The sequence below is a fragment of the Hylobates moloch genome, unplaced genomic scaffold, assembly GCF_009828535.3.
Source record: "Hylobates moloch isolate HMO894 unplaced genomic scaffold, HMol_V3 SCAFFOLD_17, whole genome shotgun sequence".
Taxonomy (NCBI): domain Eukaryota; kingdom Metazoa; phylum Chordata; class Mammalia; order Primates; family Hylobatidae; genus Hylobates; species Hylobates moloch.
The window spans coordinates 68,426,135-68,446,297 of record NW_026652292.1 but is presented as its reverse complement, the minus strand read 5'-3'; the positions used below and the strand labels follow the sequence as shown (position 1 = coordinate 68,446,297).

At 38.2% G+C, this 20,163-nt stretch overlaps 1 non-coding gene across 1 annotated transcript; it reads right to left on the bottom strand.

Annotated features, from left to right (window-relative positions):
- Positions 1-17,532: 17,532 nt before the first annotated feature.
- LOC116457152 (small nucleolar RNA SNORA75) lies at positions 17,533-17,669 on the bottom strand. The gene has a single exon (XR_004244924.1). It is a non-coding gene; the product is annotated as a small nucleolar RNA SNORA75 (small nucleolar RNA).
- Between the last annotated feature and the right edge of the window lie 2,494 nt (positions 17,670-20,163).

The window sequence follows — 20,163 nt, the reverse complement described above, 5'->3', positions numbered from 1 at the left end:
CAACATTCGGTGTATCAGTAAGTCTTAATCAATTCTACCTTCTAAATATATCTCAAACACATTTGCTTTTCTCCTGTTCTATTTTTGTCACCCTAGACAAGCGTTTCTCAACATTGGCACCATTGATATTTGAGGCTAGAAAATTCTTCCTTGGAGGGGGCTGTCCTAGATATTATAATCATTTTGAAATACATGCAGTGCATTCTACATAACAAAAACCTTCTCTCCCAAGTAAAAAACTTTGTCAGAGCCTTATCTCATCCAGGGGGACAAAATTACCTAACCCCAGCCCCTTCTAACCTTCCTGTCTCACCTAAGGCAGGTGGGCAGCAGAGGGAGATAAGAAACACTTAACGAAGGTCACAGTCCAGAGACACAAGCCCAGAAAAATAATGAGATTTTATTTGAATTATAGAATGCCTCCCCTCCCTCACTTCTTACTAGCCCATCAACAGGACTTCAGTATAATAACAGTGGATTAAAACTCATACAGGTACAAGATTAAAGCAGACGCAGGTACAAACTCTATTTAAGAATAACATTTAGAGAACGCCAAAGAAAACAGGAAAGATTAAAACAAGGACACTAGAGGAATTTGAAGCCCTTTTGCCTTCAGCTACAGCAAACATTATGTACAGCCAAGATCCTAGCCAGATAAATATAAAACCTAATACTAAGGGCCTGTTTGCCTCGGTGCCTATTACCTGATATATTATATGCAGCTTCCAATAAAAAATTGCAAAGCATGACGAAACACAAGAAAAAACACCATCTGAAGAGACAAAGCAAGCATGAGAAACAGACTCAGATATGACACAGATTTTGGAATTGTCAGACAGGAAATTTAAAATAACTGTAATTAATATGTTAAGGTATCTAATGGAAAAGGTAGGCAGCACACAAGAACAAATGGGTAATATAAACACAACGATAGAATCTCTAAGAAATTATCAAACAGAAAGGCTAGAAATCAAAAACGTTGGAACATAAATGAAGAATGGCTTTTTGATGGCTCATCAATAGACTAGACACAGCCAAGGAACAAATCAGTGACCTTCAAGATATGTCAATAGAAACTTCTTCCCAAACTGAAATTACAAAAAAAAAAAAAAAAAAAAAATAGAATCTGAAAACAGAACAGAATATCCAGGAATTGTTGGCAATTTCTAAAGGTGTAACATGCATACAATTGTATACCAGAAAGAAAAGAGAGAAATAGTTAAAATAATAATGGCCAAGTACATTCCAAAATTAACGACAGACAGTAAACCACAGATCCAGAAAGCTCAGAGAACACAAAGTAGGATAAATACTAAATGTCTACACTTGGGCATATGATAGTAACATTGAAGAAAACCAAAGACAAACAGAACATTTTGAAAGAATACAGAGAGTTAAAAAAAAGGACAAGAATTACAACATGTTTCTTGTCAGAAACCATGCAAGCAAAAAGAGAGTGGATTGAAATACATTTTAAAATGTTAAAAAAAAAAACCAAAAAACCCTAGAATACTACACCCAGCAAAATTATCCTTCCAAAGTGAAGAAGAAATAAATATTTTCTCAGGCAAGCAAAAACTTGGGAAATTCATTGCCAGCAAACTGGTCCTCCATGAAATATTAAAAGAAGTTCTTAGGGAGAAGGAAAATTATAATAATCAAAACCTCAGCTCTACATAAAGAAAGGAAAGGAGCTAGAAAAGGAATAAATGAAGGTAATATAAACTCTTTGATTTTTTTTCTTATTCTTTTTTTAAATAGAATCAGGGCATGCACATGGTGGTTTGTTACATGGATATATTGCATAGTGGTGGAGTTTGGGCTTCTAGTGTACCCATCACCTGAATAGTAAACATTGTACCCAGTAGGTAATTTCTCAACCCTCAACCACCCCCACCTCTCCCCTTTTGGAGTCTCCAGTATCTATTATTTCCTTTTGTATGTCCATGTGTACCCACTGTTTAGCTCCTACTTATGAAAGAGAACATGCAGTACTTGATTTTCTGTTTCCGAGTTATTTCATCTAGAATAATGAACTCCGACTTCCTCCACGTTGCTGCAAAAGACATGATTTCATTCTTTTTTGTGATTGCATAGCATTCCATTATCTATATATATTAAATTTTCTTTATCTAATCCACCATTGGTGGACACTTAGGTGGATTCTATGACTTTGTTATTGTGATAGTGCTGCAATAAACATATATACATAATATTTTTCCTTTAGGTAGATATTCAATAGTAGAGTTGCTGGATCAAATGTTAACTCTATTTTTAGTTCATTGAAAAATCTCCATACTGCTTTCCATAGAGGTTGTACTAATTTACATTCCCACCAACAGGATATAAGCATTCCCTTTCCTCTGCATCTTCACCAGCATCTGTTGTTTTTTGACTCGGTGGCCATTATTAAAGAGTCAAGAAACAACAGATGCTGGCGAGGCTGTGGAGAAAAGCAATGCTCTTACACTCTTAGTGGGAATGTAAATTAGTTCAATCATTGTGGAAGTCAGTGTGGCAATTCCTCAAAGACCTAAAGCCAGAAATACCATTTGGCCTAGCAATTCCATTACTGAATATATACCCAAAGAAATATAAATCATTCTATTATAAAGATACATGCATGGGTATGTTCACTGCAGCACTATTCACAATAGCAAAGACATGGAGTCAACCCAAATTCCCATCAATGATAGACTGGATAAAGAAAATGTGCTACATATACACCATGGAATACTATGCAGCCACAAAAAGGAATGAGACCATGTCTTTTGCAGGGACATGGATGGAGCTGGAAGCCATTATCCTCAGCAACTAATGCAGGAACAGAAAACCAAACACTGCATGTTCTCACTTATAAGTTGGAGCTGAACAATGAGAAGACATGAGCACAGAGAGGGAAACACATACTGGGGCCTGTAGGGGGTAAGATGCAGGAGGATGGAGAGCATCAGGATAAACAGCTAACACATGCAGGGCTTAATACCTAGCTGATGGGTTGATAGGTGCAGCAAACCACCATGGCCCACAATTAACTATATAGCAAACCTGCACATCCTGCACATGTATCCAGGGACTTAAAATAAATTATAATAATAGCCAAATCTGGTTGGTATGAGATGGCATCTCATTGTGGTCTTGATTTGCATTTATCTGATAATTGGTGATGCTGTTTTTATATATTTTTGACAACTTGTTATGCCTTCTTCTGATAAATGTTTGTCATGTCCTTTGCCCACTTTTTAATGGAGTTATTTGTTTTTTTCTCATCGAGTTGAGTTTCTTGTATATTCTGGATGTTTGTCCTTTATCAGATACATAGTTTGGAAGTATTTTCTCCCATTCTGTAGCTTGTGTGTTTACTCTGTTGATTATTTCCTTTGCTGTGCAGTAGCTTTTTAATGAAGTCTCATTTGTCTATTTTTGTTTTCACTGCATTCGCTTTTGAGGTCTTAGTCATAAATTCTTCGCCTAGGCCAATGTCCTGAAGAGTTTTTCCTAGATTTTCTTATAGGATTTTTATAGTTTCCAGTCCAGCCAGAGCAATCAGGCAACAGAAAGAAATAAAAGGCATCAGAATTGGAAAAGAGAAAGTCAAATTATCTCTGGTCACTGATGACATGATCTTATACACAAACAAACATAAAGACCCCTCCAAAAGACTACTAGACTTGATAAATTACTAAAGTAAAGTTTCAGGATAGAAAATCAACAGGATACAAAAATCAGTAGCATTTCTATACGTCAATAATGTTCAAGCTGAGAACCAAATCAGGATTTCAATCTCATTTACAATAACCACAAAAAAAAATAACTAGGAATATATTTAACCACAGAGGTAAGAGATCTCTATAAAGAGAACTACAAAAAAAACTGATGAAGGAAATCATAGATGACAGAAGCAAATGGAAAAATATATCATGCTCATGGAGTGGAAGAATCAATATTATTAAAAACAACCACATTTCCCAAAGCAGTATACAGATTCAATGCAACATCTATCAAACAGCCACTGTATTATTCACAGAATTAGAAAATATCATTCTAAAATTCGTACAGAACCAAAAAAGAGCCCAAATAGCCAATGCAATCTTAAGCAAAAAGAAAAAAGCTAGAGAGATCACATTACCTAACTTCAAATTATACCTCAAGGCTATAGTAACCAAAACAGCATGGTAGTGGTATAAAAATAGACACATAGATCAATGGAACAGAATATAGAATCCAAAAATAAAGCCACATACTTACCACCAACTGATCCTCAACAAAGCTGACAAAACTATACAATGAGGAAAGGACATACTACTCAATAAATGGTACTGGGAAAATTGGATAGCCATATGCAAAAGAATGAAATTGGAGCCTTATCTCTCACCATATACAAAACTTAATTCAAGATGGATTAAAGACTGAAATGTAAGACCTGGAACTATTTTTTCTTATTCTTAACTGATCAAATAGAAAACTGTTCAAAGTGGTAACAATGTGTTGTGTGATTATAGGATATGCATAAGTGAAATGAGTGAAAGCAATGCTATAGGATGGGAGAGAGAAATTGAGAGTGTGCTGTTATATGATACCTATATTACCTATGAAGCAATATAGTGTTATTTAAAACAGACTTAGGTGAGTTGTAAATGTGTACTGCAAACTCTAGGCCAGCTACTAAAAAAAGTTTTAGTACAATTCAAGTATAATTGATAAGTTATGAGTGGAGACAAAATGGAATGGTATAAAATGTTCAATTAAAACCAGAGAAGGCAGAAAAAGAGAAGAAAAAAGAAACAAAAAATAAGTACAACAAAAAGAAAATGACGATAAACATGGCAGTAATTCAACTATATTAATTATCACTTTACATATAAATTGGCTTAAACATTCCAATTAAAGGACAGAGATTGTAATTTGTTTTTTTAAAAAAAAAAGATTAAAAAGACCTTATTGCCTACAAGAAACTCATTTTAAACACAAAGGCACAGATAGGTTAAAAGAAAAGTGGTAGAGAAAAATATACCCTGTTAACACTAGTCAAAGAAAGCTGGAGTCATTAGATTAATTTCAGAAAAAAAAAGTCTCCATCCATTGTCAAAAGTGTGGGTTGCATACTGAGGGTTAAAACTACCTCTGGCTGAGAGGCACCAGCTTAATCCACCAGCATCTCTTGCCAGAACACCTTCAGTAACTCTTTAATCGGTTCTGTTATGTGCACTCTTGGTCTTTCACAATTCATTCTACACTGCAGCAAGAATGATCTTTTAAAATTCAAATCTCATCTGGGCACGGTGGCTCACACCTGTAATCCCAGCACTTTGGGAGGCAGTGATGGGCAGATCACTTGGGGCCAGGAGTTCGAGACCAGCCTGGCCAACATGACAAAATCCTATCTTCACTAAAAATACAAAAATTAGCCCGGCATGGTGGCGCATGCCTGTAATCCCAACTACTTGAGAGGCTGAGGCACAAGAATTGTTTGAACCCGGGAGGCAGAGGTTGCAGTGAGCCAGGATCTCACCACTGCATTCCAGCCTGGGTGACAGAGCAAGACTGTGTTAGGAAAAAAAAAAAAAAAAAAAAAAAACACTCAAATCTCATGTAATCCTGTTGCTTAAAACCATCAATGTCTTTCCTCTATTTTTAAGACAAAAGTCCAAATTTGGTAATGTGTCCATAAGGCTCTGCATGTTCTGACCCTGGCACCTTCTCCAGGTGCATTTAATGTCATCCCTGCTTTGCTCTGCACACTCCAGCCTCATTGACCCTCTTTCTGTTCCTTGAACTCAGTCTATTTGTTTCCACACCAGGGTCTTCACAAACGCTGTTCCCTCTGCTGGAATTCGCCCTCACTACCACTTACTGCCTCTTTGCCTAGATAACTGAGCTTCAGACACCACCTTAAAAGTTTACTTTCTCCAGTTCAATTCTGGTTCCCTTTTACAATTTCCTAGCACCTGCTACTGCTCATTATGGCACTTATCAAAACCACACTTCATCAGTTAATGTAAAAATATTAGTTTTATATTTGTTCTCCGTTAGATTGTAACATTGATTTTGTCCCTCTTGTTCACATGACCAACATAGCTCTCAAAACATAATAGGCCCTCAGTACATACTTAAAAAATGAATAAATGAATTGAAGAATGAATGAGTATCTTTGTAAATATAATTTTAGGACTGCATAGTAGTCAATCTAGGTTATGATAAAAATTTATCTAGCCATTCTTCTGTTCATGACCATTTAGATTGTCTTCAAATATTTACTAAAAATAGAGAGGCATAAAATATAAAATAAGATATTATTCAAACACATAGTGTCAAAATTTCTCTTAGGAGAAAAACTTTCTTTAAGGGGAAATCCCTTATTAAGAGCTTGGGGTTACACTGAGATTCCAAGGGGTATATGGCAACTGGCCCCCAAAACTTCAAGAAAGAGTTTACTGCACTTACTGAAACCATAAGATGAATTTTCTCATTGTTCTAGAGAGGCAGAGTGAAAGACATAGAATGGAGGAGAGATGAGAGGGAGAGAGAGAAAGAGAGAGAGACAGGCAAGGGCAGGATGTGGTGGTAGGTGCTGAGTGGGGACAGGTCAGGAGAGGTTCCCTAGTGACATGGTGACTAAACAAATCCAGGAGAACAGAACAGTGTAGGGAACATGTCCCCACAAATCTTGTCTCTTAAATAATACTTTTGTTGAGTTGTTTTTTGTTTTTTGTGGGTTTTTTTTACCCCAGAATAGATGAAGAGGCTAGATTCCATATCTGAAAGACACGTAAGAAACTGAATTAACTCAAGATAGATTAAAGATTTAAATGTAAAACCTCAGACTGAAAATTTTAGAAAAAAAAAAACAGGAAACACCAATCTGAACAATCAGACTTGAGAAAAAAAATTCTGACTGAGTCCTCAAAAGCAATTGCAACAAAAACAAAAAATGACAAGTGAGACCTAATTAAACTAAAGGGCTTCTGAACATCAAAAGAAACTACAAACAGAGTAAATGGACAACCTACAGAATGGGAGAAAATAGATGCAAACTGTGCAGCTCACAATGGTCTAATATCCAGAATCTATAAGGAATGTAAACAACTCCACAAGTAAAAAAAACAAATAACCTTATTAAAAAGTGGACCAAAGAACAGATACTTCTCAAAAGAAGACATACAAGTAGCCAACAAACACATGAAAAAATGCTCAGCATCATTAGTCATCAGAGAAATGCAAATCAAAACCACAATGAGATACCTACCATCTCATGCCACTCAAAATGGCTATTATTAAAAAGTCAGAAAACAACAGATGCTGGTGAGGCTGCAAGGAAAGGGGAATGCTTATACATTGTTGGTGAAAATGTAAAGTAGCTCAGCCACTGTGAAAAGCAGTTTGGAGATTATTTAAAGAACTAAAAAGAGGACATTTGACCCAGCAATCCCATTACTGGATATATGTATATATCCAAAAGAAAATAAACCATGTGATTGATATATATATATTATATATATGTTATATATATGGGATATATAATATATAATATAATGGAAATATAATATATTATATATAATATATTATATATATAATGAAATACTACTTAGCCACAAAAAGGAATGAAATAATGGCATTTGCAGCAACCTATCTAGGTTGGAGCTGGAGACCATTATTCTAAATGAAGTAACTCAGGAACGGAAAACCAAATATCATATGTTCTCACTTATAAATGAGACCTAAGCTATGAGGACACAAAGGCATAAGAATGATACAGTGGAGTTTGGGGACTCAAGGGGAAGGGCAGGAGGGGGGTGAAGGATAAAAGATTACACATTGGGTAGAGTGTACACTGCTTGGGTGATGGGTGCACCAAAATCTTCAAAATCACCACTAAAGAACTTATCCATGTAACCAAACACCATCTGTCCCCCCAAAACTATTGATACTTAAAAAAAAATAAATCATTCTAACAAAAAGACACATGCATACACTCATATGTTTATCACCATACTGTTCACAATAGCAAAGACATGGAATCAACCCAGATGCCCATCAACAGTGGATTGGATAAAGAAAAAACAGTCTATATACACTATGGAATACTACTCAGCCATAAAAAGAAATGAAATAATGTCTTTTGCAGCAAGTTAGATGGAGCTGGAGGCCATTATCCTCAGTGAACTAATGCAGGAACAGAAAACCAAGTATCACGTCTCACTTATAAGTGGGAGCTAAACTTTGGGCACTTACAGACACAAAGATGGGAACAATAGACACTGGGGACTACTAAAGGGGAAAGGGAGGAAGAGGGGCAAGTGTTGAAAAACTAACAATTGGGTACTACGCTCACTACCTGGGTGATGGGATCAATCATACCCCAAAACTCAGAATCACAAAATATACCCAGGCAACAAACCTGCACATGTAGTCCCCTGAATCTAAAATTAAAAAGTTGAAATTGAAATTTTTAAAAAAACGGAAGCTGCATGAAAAGAAACAGGAAGCAACAACCAAACAACAAGACATAAGAGTTTATTCAGATCTCCAAGAGGCAAGGCAAGGAGGATCCACCTTTTCTGTTTTTCTCTCTCTCTCTCTCTCTCTATATATATATACATATATATATACACACACACACATACACATATATAGGTGTATATATGTACATATACTATATATATACACATATAATATGCGCGTGTGCGTGTGTGTCTATCTTTGTCTGTTTTTTCCTTTCTGAGGGGAGCGAGGGTATATTCAAGGTTGTCTCCTTTAGGATAAATTTATAAATACGGAATTACTGGGTTAAAGGTTAGCCACACATTTAAGGTAAAAATGATTTTTAGCAATTTGTATTTCTTTTTATTCAGTAGGAATTTGAAAGAACAAAACATTCCTTGTCCTTACAAATAGTTGTCCTCAATTACAAGTTCCAGCTCCTTCTGGTTGAAAGTCATCTCTCTTCTACTCTAAAACTGTACATACCATGAGTGCTTAATCAATGACTATTGAAATAAATTCCTAGCACTCCTAGTCCTGAAAACTAGCCATTTTTCTATGGGCATATTCCCCCTATCTCCAAGAACACTGCAATATGTCTTAATTTTTCGGGATCAGTTCCTTCATCCTCTGACTTACAAATATCTTGAGTCTTCAAAATCGTGTTGGGTATTTTGAATCTTGGTTGTGTGAATTTTCCAATTCTGTTGATGTCCTGTTTTTTGTTGTTGTTGTTTGTTTGTCTGTTTGTTTTGAGACGGAGTCTCTCTCTGACCCCAGGCTGGAGTACAATGGCATGATCTCACCTCACTGCAACCTCTGCCTCCCGGGTTCAAGCTATTCTCCTGCCTCAGCCTCCTGAGTAGCTGGGACTATAGGCACACCCCACCATGCCTGGCTAATTTTTGTATTTTTAGTAAAGACGGGATTTCACCATGTTGGCCAGGATGGTCTCCATCTCCTGACCTCGTGATCCACCCACCTCGGCCTCCCAAAGTGCTGGGACTACAGGCGTGAGCCACCGCGCCTGGCCAATGTCCTGTTTTTTTAAAGGATTTTGACACACATACTCCTGATTAGCATAGTAAACTCAAAATGATTACTAAATCTTTCTGAAATTCGAGCAAGATACTGCTTGTGCTTAGTTTTTAATAATGCAAAATTGTTTTGAGCCAGTACTCCTTTTTTAAACTAATTTGATTCTCCTCTTTAATATGCTATGTTAAAAATCTAGCCAATATCAAAATTAGCCATATGGCTGATAAAAGAAAACATAATAATAATTAGAATCATAATTTCAGAATTTGTCTACATGGCTTTTTCTCCCTTTTCCTTTCTCTTTTTTCCAGATTTATTAAGGTATAATTGAAAAATAAAAATTGTACATATTTACAGTGTACAATGTGATGTTCTGACATACGTGTACATTGTTAAAATGTTTAAATCACGCTAACTAACATATGCATCAACTCACATACTTATTTTTTGCCCTGAGAACATTTTAGAGCTATTCTCTTAGCAATTTTCAAGTATACAAGAACGTATTATTAAGTATAGTCACCATGCTGTACAATAGATCTCCAGAACTTATTCATCCTCTCTACCTGAAACTTTATAACTCTTCACCAATATCTCCTTATCTCCCACTCCAACTCCTGGCAACCACCATTCTGCTGGCAGCTTCTATGAGTTGGACATTTTAGATTCCACATTGTGAGATCATGCAGTATTTGTCTTTCTGTGCCTGGCTTGTTTCATTTAGTATAATGTCCTCAAGTTCATCCATGGTGTCACAATGACAGGACGTCCTTTGTTTTTAAGGCTGAATAGTATTCCAGTGTGTATTTATACTTCATTTCCTTTATCCATTCATCCATCAATGGACACTTAGATTGTTTCCATGTCTTTCCATTGTGAATAATACTGCAATGAACACAAGAGTGCAGATATCTCATCAATATACTAATTTCATTTCCTTTGAATATATATTCAGTAGTGAAATTGCTGGGTCATATGGTAGTTTTATTTTTAATTTTTTGAGGAACCTCAATGCTCTTTTCCATAGAGGCTGTACTAATTTACATTCCCACTGATAGTATGCAAGGGTTCCCTTTTCTCCACATCCTTGGCAATACTTGTTATCTTTTGTCTTTTTGATCATAGCACTTCTAACAGGTATTAGATGATATCTCATTGTGGTTTAATTTGCATTTCCCTGATGATTAGTGATGCTGAGCATTTTTTCAAATGCCTATTGGCCATTGGTATGTCTTCTTTTGAAAAACGTCTATTCAGGTCCTTTGCCCATTTTTTAACTGAGTTATTTGTTCTCTTGCTTAACAGCCATTTTCTTTACACCCTGTTGGCCCACAAAAAAAAGACATAGGCAGATCTAAGACAAAAAATTAATCTGTAATAATCCACCAAATAGCTATTTCATGTACTCTTTATACCTTTAATTTTTTTCTATCAAAGTTATTCTCTTTCTGCAATTGGTCACTTCTAATATATTTATGGTTGGGTTAGAGTCTGACCATATAGCATTTTTAAGGGCATAGCAATGCCACCTTTAAAAAGTTATCCTACAGTTATAGTCCCACAGAAATACAGTTTATTGTGGCTTTGTTTCTAATATCAAAAGACGGAAAACTGTGTAAATCTCTAACATTATTGGGCTGCTTAAATAAATTATGGAACATGAACAAAATAGAGTACCTCGCAGCCAATAAAAAAGAATGAGATCTATCTATGCATGCCATATAAAATAAATTCTACGTTACATTTTAAGACAGAGTCTCACTCTGTTGCCCAGGCTGGAGTGCAGTGGCACCATCTCGGCTCACTGCAAGCTCCGCCTCCCGGGTTCACGCCATTCTCCTGCCCCAGCCTCCCGAGTAGCTGGGACTATAGGCGCCTGCCATCACACCCGGCTAATTTTTTGTATTTTTAGTAGAGATGGGGTTTCACCATGTTAGCCAGGATGGTCTCGATCTCCTGACCTCGTGATCTGCCCGCCTCGGCCTCCCAAAGTGCTGGGATTACAGGCATGAGCCACCACGCCCGGCCTCTATGGTATATTTTAAGTGAACAAAGCAAACTGCAAAACATAGTGTATAATACGCATTTTGTATGTGTAAAATATCTCTACTTGGCTACAAAGTCATAGTTGTTGCTTCTAAGGAAGGCAGTGGGAGACACGGTTCCGAGATGTAAGGAAAATTTACTGTTCATTGAACTTCAATTTTTTTTTTTTTTTTTTTTAGACAGAGCCTTGTTCTATCATTCAGGCTGGAGTGCAGTGGGATGCTTATGGCTCACTGCAGCCTCAGCCTCCTGGGTTCAAACAATCCTCCTGCCTCAGCCTCCCTAGTAGCTGGGACTACAGGGGTACACCACCACATCTGGCTAAATTTTGTATTTTTTGTAGAGATAAGGTTGCCTAGGCTGAAATATTTTCATTTTTTACAATGAGCATATATTAATTTTTAGTTAAACATAGACAATCAAATGGGAAGGGTGAGGGCTTTGGTTCTATATTTCATGAAACCAGTCAAAATCACTATCCATTTTGGCTAATGGTAATCAATTCAAACTGCAAATTAGCAATTAATTTATCTCTGAATCTATTGGCAGCATTTCAACATCTCACCAAATCTTACGAAGAGTTATGACCATATGCCAAACAGTTATTTCCTCGGCCATTCATTCATTGCACCATTCAATTCATACTAACCGTGGGCATGCACAATGCCACATGCCATGCTGGGACACAGGAACACAGCAATGAGCAAGAAAAGGAATTCGTTGTTACCTCTTTGAGCTCACAGTCTAGCAGGAAAGACCAACCTTCCCACTAAGTAACTGGAGAAATGTTGAAGAGCATTGTAAGAGTACTTGAAGGGGTGCTTACACAATCTATGTATTGGAAAGACCTCTGAGGAAAGGACATTTAGCTGATACCTCTAGTTAACCAGGTAACTGGTGACAGAGCATGTTCTAAGAGGAGATGGGCAGATGGTGCCACCTCAAGGGTAAAAGAGAGCTCTACCTGGCAGAATTGAAACCATCGGGACCAGTGGAGCATCGGGTTCAGATAAATGAATGGGGATACCACCAGAGAGCAGATCCTAGGGGACCTGAGCAAGGTTGAGGACCCTGGACCTCACTTTAATGACAGGAAGAACCACAGCAGGATTTTAAGCAGGTGTGTTAGTCTCCTAGGGCCACTGTAAATTACCACAAACCAAGTGGCTTAAAACAACAGAAAAGCATTTTCTAACAGTCCTGGAGGCCAGAAGTCTGAAACCAAGGTGTGATGAGGGCTGTGCTCCCTCTGAAAGTTCGAGGGGAGAATCCCTCCTAGCCTCTTCCTAGCTGCTGCTGGCTGTCAGCAATCTTTGGTGTTCTTGAGTTATAGACACATCACTCGAAACCCTCCCTCTGTCATCAGATGGCCTTCTCTCTGTAGGTATCTCTGTCCAAATCTCTCTCTTGTAAAACCACCAGTCATAGTGAATTTAAGAGCCACTATGATCCACTATGACTTTATATTAAGTCGATTACATCCAAAAAGACCCTATTTCCAAAAAGTCATATTCCCATGTTCCACATGGAAGTGAATTTTGGGGGGACAGAATTTAACCCAGTATAGCAAGGACACAATATAATCTGATTTGCATTTTATAAAAACTATTCCATGGATAAAGAGGGAAAAGATAGGGAGGGAGCAAGACTGGAAAGATAAACTTCATATACATCTTTATTATTTTTGAATTAGGAGATTCATTTTGAGGCCCGAGCTACACATCAGACATTGAGCTAAGAGCTGTTTCCATGATATTTCATTCTGTCTTCACACTGCCCTGTGAAGACAGTCAGAGATGTGACTTTACCTGTGCCTGGTCACACAGCAGTGCCTCAACTCCAGATCTGGTAGGCTCTAGAGCCTGCGTGGTTTCCATCCACCGAGGCTGAAAACTAAACACATTCTCCAGGCAATGAGACTCCTTTGACGTGGATTTCCAGGAGATGGAAAATACTGCACAACTGGCATGGTTTCAAGCACACTTCATATTCTTTATGCAAAGCCAGGGCAAAAGGTGAATAGTTAACATATCCTAAAGAGCAGTCATGTTGTAATGCAAAGGAATCTGACGGTTCCAATCACACTGTACCATGTCCAGTGATTCAACACTAGGTCAGAAATAATTCTTTTTAAAAAGAGACCTATGTAAAATCCGTGCTTCACAAACACAAGCCCATGTTAAAAGAAGCCTGCTTTTTATAAAATGAAGAAACTTGAAGCTATCATCTGAAAAACTCAGATACAGAAATGAATACAGAGGAAAAAAGAGGTAATTGGTGGGAATTGTTCAGACTGATAGCTGATATTGATCAGAAACAGACTGTGGGTCTTCTCCCTCTTTCCTGCTTTACCTCCATAGTCCACAATTGTAAAGGTGGGTTGAAATTTTAAGAAACAACAATGAAGACCAAGGTTATTCTCTCTTGTGCTCAGTAGTTTTTAAGGGGTCAAATGAGTATTGTGGGTGTAGGTTATAGCTTCTGTCACTTATCACAATTTTGTCATCTCAAGGTCTGAACAGGGCACCCAACTCTCAACTTCCTCTTTTTTGTTCCATGGCTTTTTCCTGCAATATTAAAATAGAAATGAAAGAAGGGGAAAGGAAGGAAGGAAGGAAGGAAGGAAGGAAGGAAGGAATGGAGGAAGGGAGGAAGAAAGGGAGGAAAGGATGAAGGAGAAAATGAAACTTGAAAAAAGTACATGTGAATCCAAAAGGGGAGGAGAAAACAACGATTATTCTGGTATGTATTACTAGTTTAAAAACCGAACTATAAATCAGGTTATAATTTATAAACTGGTTCCTAAAAATAAAGAATAAAATATGTTTAAAAGCAATTAATAAGCAATTTTTATCTAGGAAGTGGGTGATTTTTGCACAAGGGGGAGAGAAATGCTCCAGGCTTTGCCTCATCTCCTAGAAGCATCCCATATTCTTAGATGTGACGTTGCCTTGGTAACCACAACTTGGTGACCTCGTTATTTCAACCTAATCCTGCTTTGAAATTATAGTTGCTCCACCCTTTTGCCTGGCCAGCCTGATAACATAATCATTGTAAATGAGGATGGGAAAAAAACAGCAGGATATAGTCCCTCTGGTGACACGAGACCACTCTCACCTTATCATGGAAATAGACGAACAATTAAACGGCATGCATCTAAAACCCTAAAAGTGGATTTTCTTATTTTTATATGGCTTGTTATGCTTATTTTCAAAACCTACTGGTGGATTCAATGTAGCAGGGTATCTTGATATTACTATATGAAAATGGAAAATTCCTATTTGTGTTAAAAAATATAAGAAGAGCTAAACTGTCAAAGGTGAAGTTCTTAATTACGCATTTGTTTTGCCCAACAGCTGAATAGAAACCAGAATCAGAAAATAATTTTTTAACAAGTAGACTGGCAGCATCCAGGTTTGTTTGTCCAGCTTAACTTCCTCTGGCTAAAGCCTCGCAGATCAGTTGTCATCTTGAATTCAGGTTCCTTTTGTAACAAAAGAATCAGGAGATGACATTGCTTACATTCTGAATGCATCAAGTCGAACTATACTGTAGTTTAAAGGAAATATAATTTACTCATTTGTTTCAATTTGTGTGCTTTGAGATCTCTGCCCGGAAAGAAAGGAAAATCCATTCTCTTTCTCCTTCATTTCCTCCTTTAAAAAAAAAAAAAAGTCCAAAATGGCTAGGATACAGTAGTGATAGGTTCGGATCTCAATAAAATGTTCATACTGCGCCCAACTCATACATGGGTAGCTACGTGGCCTGTCTCTTGGGCTCCTGGGCTCCCCTTCCACGACACCCCCCATTTCTGATTGCCACACACCAGCTCACTCATCGTCTTTCCAAAAGATCCCCAGTTGTGGCACGTGGAGGGGAGGGTTACTTGGATGGATTCCCTTCACCCATTCTCCTGCTGGCAATAGTCCTGCTTCCTCTGCCTCCCCACTGTGTGCTTCCCAAAGAATAATTCTTTGCTACTGGTGGATATGCTGTTGGCCTCACCAGTGGATGTCAATGGCAGCTCACAGGTGAGACGCAAGTTCCCACTCAAAGCCATTATCCAGAGAGAACATGCCCAGGGGATAAGGCCACCCATGCTGGAATCCCCTCCTGCTGGCAAAAAGACAGCCATTGCCATGGGGGGAAGAGGGAATGGCCAATGGTTTGCTAATGGATCCAAAGTGCAGCTAGATAAGATGAACAACTTCTAGCGTACTGGAGCACTGTAGGGTGACTATAATTAAAAGCAATACTTTATCATATATTTTTAAATAGCTAGAAGAGCAGGTTTTGAATGTTCCCATCTCAAAGAAATGATAAATGTTGGAGGTGATGGATATGCTAATTATCCTAATTTGGATATTCCACATTGTATACATGTATTGAAATATCACACTGTACCCCATAAATATGTACAATTATTATGTGCTGGTTAAAACTAATATAAAAGAGAGCTGCCACCAGTTATATCTTATATCTACAAACACTATTGTGATATAATCTTAAGAATTTGGGGAAAGATTGTAGCTTCTTGAAGAAAGTATGCTGCACCAATTAAAGCTTCACTATCAGAGTGATAGTATCAAATCTCTTAAGAGAAATAACCTGGAACAGTATGCGTTTGACTTAAGAGTATTTCTTCCCTTTTGCTGAGGTGAGTAAAATTAGCATTTCATAAAGTGTGAGCTCCAGGTACACTACACCGGGCCATTCTAAGCCTACTCTTCTCTTGTTCACTATAGCCACAAGGAGTAATAATAATGACGATGATAACAGCTAACATTCAGTGAGTTTGCATATTTACCATTTGCCTCATTTTACAGAGGAGTGGCTGACACACAGAAGGCAGAGTGTCTTGATAGCCTCCCAAAGCTGGCAAGAAGTGGCAAGCCAAGATTCAGATGCATGTAGCTACTCAGCTATTCTGCCCTCCTGGACCTAACTGTAGAACTAGGACCAATAGTTGGACCCCAGGAGCAGACACATCAAAACACACTCTGAAAAGTCTAAGTAGTCCAAACTGTCCAAAGACAGAATAGACCTAGACAGTCTCAAAAACAAAGGAAACACACAAAGTATGAAATCTAAGACCAAATATCTTTGACCTCCCAGAACAGATCAAAAGTATAGATCTGAGTATAAATACTGTACCCCACTGGCCTCTCTAAGTATTCATCAGATGGTGTGTTTTTGGCTTAGGGGTTCTTAAATGATATACATAGAGAAAGGGAAGCAAATTTCTTGGCAGATTCAAGCATCTGTGTAGGGAAGAGGAAGGAAGAGTAGTACACTTAAGAGAATCGCAGTGGAATGGGGGTAAGAGGCTGAGAATAGACACGTTTTAGGTTTAGGCTAAGAATTGAGAGAACTCACACAGTTGCTGCGAGGATCAAAGGATAACACGCAAAAATAAGACAGAAAAATATAGATCACGAGATAAATGTAAGAAATTCCGGTCCCAGAGGCAGCTGGCAGTGCTACAGGCTCCTGAGCAAGTGAAGCAATGCAAACTGTCGGAGGAATATGGTTCCACTGAACCTATTCCAGCCAGGAAGAAACAAGGATGAAAAGGAGGCTTTGGGAACAATGAAGGCAACAAACACAGCTGGTGGGGGGTGGAAAAAGGAATACATGAAGGGAAGTCCAATTCTGCCATGGCTTGGACATCAAGGTGCCCAAAATTCATGAAGCTCCTCCCTTCTACCATTTGCACCCAACAGGCCTGAAAATAATCAGATTGCCAGGCCTTTCCTACCTCTCCTTCCCACTACCTGAAACATCTCTCTTCTCCTTCCTTACTCAGCTCTTTCCTTTGTCTTCTGCTTGGTCATCTCCCAACTATGTTTCAGGTCTCTTAGTTGTCACTTTCTGCAGAAACCCTTTCTGGACTTCCCCTCACCCAATGGTAAATCCTTCTTCTCTTTGGGTCTCCAAACTCCCTGTTCTTTTTGTTTTTTCTTCCCAGAATGTCTCACAAAACAGCCAAATATACCTCTGTAAAGACAGAAAGTAAAATAATGCTAGTTCTGTGAATTCTCTCTTCTTCTCATGCAAATCCATCAACTGCCACCAATGGACAGAAAGGAGCTCAATGAGAAGCCAAGTTCCCTGTTCTTTCTCCATTTCTATATAGTTACTGCCTCTTGGCCTGTCTTCCCCATCACCCTCCATAAACTTGTTAACCTTGTGAAGGCAAGAACCATGGTGTCTACACAGTGCCTGGCCCATAACAGAAACACAATAAATTCATTCATTCATTTACTCACCTGACACATATTTACTGAATATACATTCTGTGCCGGGCACTGAAGTAAAGCAGCAAACAAGACAGATAAATTCTCTGCCTTCATTCTTGGGGGAAGGAAAGGTTTTTTTTTTTTTTGTTTTTTTTTTAATCAATTAAATGAAAACAAGATGGTTACAGATGGCTAAAAGAGGTATGGAAAAAAATGAACAGTTTGATGACATGAAAGAGGAAGACCTTCTTTAAGTCTCATGTCTTTGGATCCTGGGAGAATCTGTACCCTGCAGCCTAAAGCCATGTTCCCTCTTTCACCGGGATTCACCGAGATCCTCAGGGAGATCACAGGGCAATCAGGGGAACTGAAGAGGAAACCAGGGATTGCAATCATATGGGATAAGGCCTATGACAGATACTCACATGGGGCTGGGTGTGATGGAAGGGCCAAGTGGTATGTTGAAAATTTAGGAGCAGTGTTCCAGAAGGGCTTCTGGTGATGATGACTTGAAGCCTGGTGAACCAGAGTACTGTGGTTTCTGGGACTGTGGAACTGGATTTGAATCCAGCCCCCACCCCTCACTAGTTGTGTGGCCTTGAATGAGTTACTTAATTTCTGTGTTTCAGGTTCCTCATCTGAAGGATGAGTTAAATGATAATACTCACCCTACAGGGCAGTTGTGAGGATGAACCTTATTCATATACATAAACTACTTAGAATAGGGTGAATATATAGTGAGTGCTATACATGTTGACCTCGATTACTGTTTTCAGGATGCAAAAGAGTTAGCTCGATGAAGAAAGAGTGGTGAAAAAGCATCCAAAGAAGAACAAGTACCTGTGGAATGAAGGAAAGAATGCAAGAATGGCAAATGACTCCAAGATGACAGCTCAGTCAACAGGCGCTGGCTTTGTCGGTGAATAATCATGGGGAGAATCCATTGTGCTAGAGCTGCCTCGTGGGTTAAGAACAAACCCAGGGAAAATAGACAGGTTCTCTATCCTCACAGGCGTATTCAACAAGACTAAACACACAAGCAAGAGAGACTAAACACATAAGAAGGGTGCAAGGCAGCAAAAAACCAGCTCTGAACTAAGTAGCCAGACTCCGATACTAATCTCAAAAAAAAAAAAAAACATAATATTTTGTTTGTGATGTGCCAGACACTGGGCTAAACACTTTATATGCTTTTCCTGCTTAAATTCAGCCCACAAATACACATTATGTGACTGTCTCCATGACAAAACCCCTAGAAGATTTTAGGGAAGGGAGCGATCAACCCAAAGGACCCAAAAAGACAGCAAAGCTTGAGCTAGGCCTTACGAGAAGGAAAGAATTTGAATAGAGGGTGAGTAAAAGAGAAACTACAGAAGCACAGCCCAAGAGAAACATAACGTGAGCCACATATACAAGCTACATATCTAATTCTGAATTTTCTAGTAGCCACATTTTTTAAAGTTAAAAAAGATAAAATTAACTTTTAGAATATATTTTATCCAATATTTGCAACATATTAAAACTTCAGTATGTAATCAGTATAAAACATTATTACATTATTAATGAGACGTTTTGCTTTTTTTTTTTCTGTACTAAGTCTTTGATATCTGGTGTGTATTCTCTACTTACAGAACTTGTCAGTTCCAAGTAGCCAGACTTCAAGTGCTCAATAGTCCCATGTGACTACCATCTTGGACAGCACAAGTCAAGAGGGAAAAAAGAACAGGTATTCATGGACGTCTTGCTAGGCCTCAGTCACTTTTTCTATAAACACAGCTTTATTTATTTAATCTTCCAAACCACTCCCTTAGGGGAATATTGTTACAGGTTGAGTATCCCTTATCCAAAATGCTTGGGACGAGAAGTATTTTGGATTTCAGATTTTTTTTTCTAATTTTGGAATACTTGCATTATACTTAGGAGTTCAGCATCTTTACCCTAAGAATCCAAAATCTGAAATGTTCCAATGAGTATTTCCTTTGAACATCGTGTCAGCACTCAATGACAAAAGTTTGGATGAGAAATCCAAAAGTTTTCCATTTTGGAGCATTTCGGGTTTTGGATTTTTGGATGAGGGGTATTCAACCTGTATTATCCCCATTTTACAGAGGAGAACACTGAGACTCTAAGAGGTTAAGTTGACAGCTAAATAAGTGGGTTGATCTAGGATTTAAATCCAGCTCTCACCAACTTCAAGCCTGGGCATATTCCTCATGCTGGAATTGTCTTAGGAAACTGCTTCTGAGGACCGTGCACCACAAAACAACACAACACCCGGGCAGAGAGAACCACAGAGATCCTGGGTTTCACTTCTGAGCAGCTTCCTCCCCAGGCTCCACAGCTCACACCAGCTTTGTGC